This window comes from Lampetra fluviatilis, unplaced genomic scaffold (assembly GCF_964198595.1).
Source record: "Lampetra fluviatilis unplaced genomic scaffold, kcLamFluv1.1 SCAFFOLD_308, whole genome shotgun sequence".
Classification (NCBI taxonomy): domain Eukaryota; kingdom Metazoa; phylum Chordata; class Hyperoartia; order Petromyzontiformes; family Petromyzontidae; genus Lampetra; species Lampetra fluviatilis.
Genome location: NW_027621550.1, coordinates 3913 through 10141, shown reverse-complemented (window position 1 = coordinate 10141; position 6229 = coordinate 3913). Strand labels below are relative to the sequence as shown.

General features: G+C 55.6%; 1 long non-coding RNA gene across 1 annotated transcript; it reads right to left on the bottom strand.

Annotated features, from left to right (window-relative positions):
- Positions 1-1256: 1256 nt before the first annotated feature.
- Positions 1257-5575, bottom strand: LOC144955397 (uncharacterized). The gene is made up of 3 exons (XR_013641640.1): positions 5427-5575; positions 3613-3791; positions 1257-1323 (listed from the first exon to the last, which is right to left on the bottom strand). It is a non-coding gene; the product is annotated as an uncharacterized LOC144955397 (long non-coding RNA).
- Positions 5576-6229: the final 654 nt, after the last annotated feature.

Below are 6229 nucleotides of genomic sequence, written 5' to 3'. Positions count from 1 at the left end.
CACCCCCCGTGACGTCACATCCGGAAGGTCGCTTACGCCCGCATTACACTTGTTATTATTATGGTAAGATGCGGCTTGAGACTACGAATAGACTGCATAACAAATCTAGAATTAAAACCGTTCACTTTAATACACCTGTAGTGGGTTAAATGTAGGCGCACACTGGAACACTATCATTAGCGAAACACAACGGGTATCTTCTAACTTCAACAGGATAGCGACATAGGGTGGTGCTAACCACCATTCCTAACTTAGCTTCAATCCGGCGTGCATCCATGATGTTGTGTGGATGCGCTGATGCCGGAAGAGCGTGTTGGTAATTACAAGCCCATGGGCTGCACAAAAATCTAGCAGCCTCCTGCAGTTATTGAGCTGATCTGGCCCATGCCTTCCAATCACTCCAGACCAGGTGCCAGCATCATGACCAACTCGGGCATTGAAGTCACCCAACAAGATGACTCTATCCCGAGTGGCCACTTTAGCCAGCACCTGTGACAGGTCATAGAAGGCATCTGACTCATCGGCCTTGCCTGCATCCCTCCACGGATGTTCGTCTTCGGTGGGGGCATAAGTAACCACGACCACCACTCCTCGCCTCCGGTTGATGGGAAGGCGAGCCCAAAATAGCCTGGGGCTTACAGCTTCCCACACCTCACCGCCACGCTCCCACGCCCCCTTCATTATTTTGTTCAGAAGAAGAGCCACTCCCTGTTGTTTGGCAGTCTCCTGCCCCGAGGAGAGGACTGTCCACCCCTCATGGTGGCAGGAGCCAGAGCCGGTCCACCGGACCTCCTGAATGCCACAGAGATCCAGGCGGTACCGGTCCAGCTCCCGACAGAGGAGTGGCAGCCTCTCCTCCGCGGCGAGCGTTCGAACATTCCACGTGGCCACACGAAGTGGCTTTTCGTTGTTTCTGGAGGAGCCCCGAGGGTAAAGATTCAATCTCCTGGCTCCGCCAATTGAGGTTTGGCCAGGAGACGTCATAGACGCCTGTCCCCCCGGGGCGTCCGGCACAAGCTTATTAGTTAGATATTTCAGTCGTGGTTTAGTGGTAATTTATTGAAGATGGAGGGGTTACCGGCCCCTCGCACCCGTCCAGAGCCCCCGTTTAGCCGCTGTGGTGGTCACAGCCTTGCCCGTCCGGCACCGCGAGGAGGTAGGGGGTTGTTTTGCCACACACACACACACAGACACAACCACACACAGACAGACACACACACAGACACACACACACAGACACAACCAATATATTTTTTGCATCAGTTTATTTTCAACCATCGATTACACGGATCTGCATCCAGCGGTGGGTAGATCACGGTGCTTCTGTTGATTACAGAGAGAGAGGAACACGTGGGTTAGAGACACAGACAAAGCTCCCCCAAGTAGCCTCTAACAGGGCTGTAGGGGCAAGTGCTGTTAGTAGCAAGTAGCAGCAGCAGTGTCTATGTACTACACACACCACACACAGACAAAGCTCCCCCAGGTAGCCTCTAGCAGGGCTGTAGGGGCAAGTGCTGTTAGTAGCGAGTAGCAGCAGCAGTGTCTATGTACTACACACAACAACAACCGCCATTCGCCACTATGTGGCGGTGACGTCACCACGACGCTTGTGCCAGGCTGGGTGCACGTTGAGGCCACGTGAAGTGTCGAACCCCCGCTGGCAGGAGGTCACGGGACAGACCCAGCAGGTGCCACGGGTCGAATGACTGAGATGAGTTGCTGATGCACCACCTGTGTCCCCTACTGCGCCAACTCGCTGTGCTTTAGCCACCCGGCGCTCCGCTCGTTGTTGTGAGCGTCACTCCTCCGCCCTCCGTTGTTGTTGGAGGGCGACTGCCTCCAACTGCCCAGTAGCGTCCTTCACGAGCCTCCTCCACTGAGGCCGATCTTGACACCGCTGGTACCAGTCATCGGCAAGTCCATTAAGCTCCACGTCCTCCTGTACCAAGTCACTCCATCTCTTCTCTAGCCCGTGCCGCACCCGTTTAGCCCCCTCGATCCGGCCGAACAAAAGCTGCTTAGGCATGCGGTGGCTGGGCATGCGGGCTACGTGACCAAGCCAACGCAGCCTTGCCTGCCGGAGGAGCTCACCGATGGGACTTTGTCCAGATCTTTCAAGGATTTGTGAGCTCCTCACACAATCCAGCCTGTGGGTTAAACCCAGGATGGATCGTAGGCAGGCCAGTCTGAATGTTTCTAACTGACAAATATGTTCCATTAGGGTGGTCTGCATTTCGCAAGCGTAGAGAAGGGAGGGAATGACCGTGGCCAAGAAGACCTGAAGTTTCGTGCGTAGCGACAGACCAGGTAGCTTCCACACAGCAGCGTTACGCAACCGATGAAAAGATATTGCCGCTCGACTGATTCGGAGTGAGACCTCTGGTGTCAAACCAGAGCCGGTCATAAGGACACTGCCCAGGGATAGGAAACTATCCACTCTCTCCACAACTGCCCCATTACCGATTGGGAGTTGTGGGGGTGGAGTGTCTGATGGTACAAAATACCCAGGCAGGTGCTTAGTTTTGGTGGGGCTGATGGTAAGGCCCCACCTCTTAGTGGCACACTCCAGGTTCAGCAGCAACGCCTCCAACTCCTCCTCTGAGTGAGCAGCAATTACGAGGTCATCGGCATACATAACGTGGTTGAGCAATAGGGAGCCATCCCTTGATCGCACCCGGGCATCGATCAGCCTCCCATTATATCTGTACCAGATGGAAATTCCTCTGGTACAGCCATCGAAGGCTTCACGAACTACGCGGTCAAAATAGATGTTAAATAATGTGGGAGCCAGAGGACATCCCTGTCGCACCCCAAGGTGAACAGGGAAAGGCTCTGACTCCCGGCCACGTAGTTTTACCCGGGCCCGCTCACCATCATGAAGGTCCTTAATGATCGTGAGCAGAGGGTCAGGGACTCCCAAAGCACGAAGAACAGCCCAGAGCCCAGTCCTACTGATGGTATCATAGGCCTTGACCGGGTCAATAAAGCAGAGATGTAGGTCTTGTTGGAATTCCCTACACCTCTGCTGTAGCAGACGGACAGAAAATATGGCATCTGTGCAGGACCGCCCTTTCCTGAAACCGCATTGGGGCTCCGCAAACCTCTCCCTTTCAGCGTGAAGCAGAGGTCGCAAACGGGTTTTGATTCCTTACCCGTACCCGGCCGCACCAGGGTCGCAAACGGGTACCCGTACCCGTACCCTACCCGATACCTGGCTATCCGTACCCGGCCGGGTATCGGGTAGGGTACGGGTATCGGGTACCCGTTTGCGACCTCTGGGATGAAGCCATGTTGCAGGCGCGGGTGGGTTGATTCTAGCAACTTGAATTGTGAGAAGAGACAAGACGTTGGGAAATGAGTGACAAACGGTGACTCACCCAGTGACTCACGGTCTACCCGTACCCGTACCCGGCCGCACCAGGGTCGCAAACGGCTACCCGTACCCGGCCGGGTACGGGTAGCCGGGTATCGGGTAGGGTACGGGTATCGGGTACCCGGTTGCGACCTCTGATGTGGTGCCTGCTAAGGCGATGTTGAACAATCCTTGCCAGGACCTTTCCCGACACTCCACCAATAGACACTCCACCAATAAGACACACGGCTCACACTCACCCTGTGGCTACCACCACACCGTTAATAGAGGCACTGCCCCTTGTCCTGCGAGAAGTAAAAGCCATCAGGACACTGCTTGTGGTACGCGATGGTGTTGGAGCAGTGGTAGAAGGAGTGGCGATCACCAGGGTCACTGTACACACCGTCACTCTTAGACAGACAGAAGTCGGGGTTGGGACCTGGGGGGGTCATGGAGGGGGGGGAGACAGAGGGAGAAGGGTCTCAGTTCATCTCCACGTGTCTCCGTGTGTCTCTGTGTGTCTCTATGGGTCTCTCTGGGTCTCTGTGTGTCTCTGGGTCTCTGTGTGTCTCTATGGGTCTCTGTGAGTCTCTGTGTGTCTCTGGGTCTCTGTGTGTCTCTATGGGTCTCAGTTCATCTCCACGTGTCTCTGGGTGTCTCTGGGTGTCTCTATGGGTCTCTGTGTGTCTCTGTGAGTCTCTGGGTGTCTCTGTGTGTCTCTGTGGGTCTCTGTGTGTCTCTGTGAGTCTCTGTGTGTCTCTGTGTGTCTCTGGGTGTCTCTGTGTGTCTCTATGGGTCTCAGTTCATCTCCAGGTGTCTCTGGGTCTCTGGATGTCTCTATGGGTCTCTGTGTGTCTCTGGGTGTCTCTGGGTGTCTCTGGGTGTCTCTATGGGTCTCTGTGTGTCTCTATGGGTCTCAGTTCATCTCCAGGTGTCTCTGGATCTCTGTGTGTCTCTGTGTGTCTCTGGGTGTCTCTGGGTGTCTCTGTGTGTCTCAGTTCATCTCCACGTGTCTCTGGGTCTCTGGATGTCTCTATGGCTCTATGTGGGTCTCTGTGGGTCTCTGTGTGTCTCTATGGGTCTCTGTGTGTCTCTGCATCTCTATGGGTCTCTGGGTGTCTCTATGAGTCTCTGGGTGTCTCTGTGTATCTCTGTGTGTCTCTGTGTGTCTCTGTGTGTCTCTGCGTGTCTCTATGGGTCTCTGTGTATCTCTATGGGTCTCTGCGTGTCTCTATGGGTCTCTGTGTGTCTCTATGGGTCTCTGTGTATCTCTATGGGTCTCTGTGTGTCTCTATGGGTCTCTGTGTATCTCTATGGGTCTCTGCGTGTCTCTATGGGTCTCTGTGTGTCTCTATGGGTCTCTGTTGGTCTCTATGGGTCTCTGTGTATCTCTATGGGTCTCTGTGTGTCTCTATGGGTCTCTGTGTGTCTCTATGGGTCTCTGTGTGTCTCTATGGGTCTCTGGGTGTCTCTATGGGTCTCTGGGTGTCTCTATGGGGTCTCTGGGTGTCTCTATGGGTCTCTGGGTGTCTATATGGGTCTCTATGATGTTGGAGTCTGTGTGTCTCTCTCTCATCATCACGGTGGCTAGGAGATGTTAACTACCTCGCCTGGTGTGCAGGAGGTCGTGGGTTCGATCCCGGACCCTGGCGATGCGTTGATTTTTCAATCACTCACTCATCCACTTACCCACCTACTCACCCACCCACTCACCAACCCACTAACTCATCCACCTACTCACTCATCCACCCACTAACTCACTCACCCAACCACCCAGCCACCCACTAACTCATCCACCCACTCACTCATCCACCCACCCACTCACCCACCCACTCACCCACCCACCCACTCACTCACCCACCCACCCACTCACCCACCCACTCATCCACCCACTCAATCACTCACCCACCCACTAACTCACCCACTAACTCACCCACTCACCCACCTACCCACCCACTCACCCACCCACTCCCCCACCCACCCACTCACCCACTAACTAACTAACTCACCCACCCACTCACTCAGTGACAGAGAGAAAGTAGAGAGAGAGTAGAGATCACAGAGAGTCTCTCACTCGAATCGACGCAGACAGAGAATCCATCGTGGAACACGAGGCCCGGGTCGCAGTAGTGGTAGTAGCTGTGGCTGGACGCGCACTGGTAGAAGGCGTTGAAGTCAGTGGGGTCCCTGTAGAGCCCATCAGCTCGAGACAAGCAGAACCTGGAGTCGAACCTGAAGCCTACAGAGAGTGAGGGCAGAGAGAGAGAGAGTGGGACCACGTGGGCAGGGACCACGTGGGCAGAGAGAGAGAGAGTGGGACCACGTGGGCAGGGACCACGTGGGCAGAGAGAGAGAGAGTGGGACCACGTGGGCAGGGACCACGTGCACAGGGACCACGTGGGCAGAGAGAGAGAGAGTGGGACCACGTGGGCAGAGACCACGTGCGCAGAGACCACGTGCGCAGAGACCACGTGCGCAGGGACCACGTGGGCATGAGTCACGTGTGCACAGACCACGTGGGCAGAGACCACGTGTGCAGGGACCACGTGGGCAGAGAGAGAGTGAGACCACGTGCGCAGGGACCACGTGGGCAGGGACCACGTGGGCATGAGTCACGTGTGCAGGGACCACGTGCGCAGAGACCACGTGGGCAGAGACCACGTGTGCAGGGACCACGTGGGCAGAGACCACGTGTGCAGGGACCACGTGGGCAGAGACCACGTGGGCAGGGTCACGTGTGCAGAGGTCACGTGGGCAGAGGTCACGTGTGCAGTGCTGTATCGATCGTGCAGCTGTCAAGGGAGTAGTGGTGAGTCAATAATCATGTAATTATTGACTCACCAGAAGCCCTCTCCAGCACGCGCTATGCACACACAC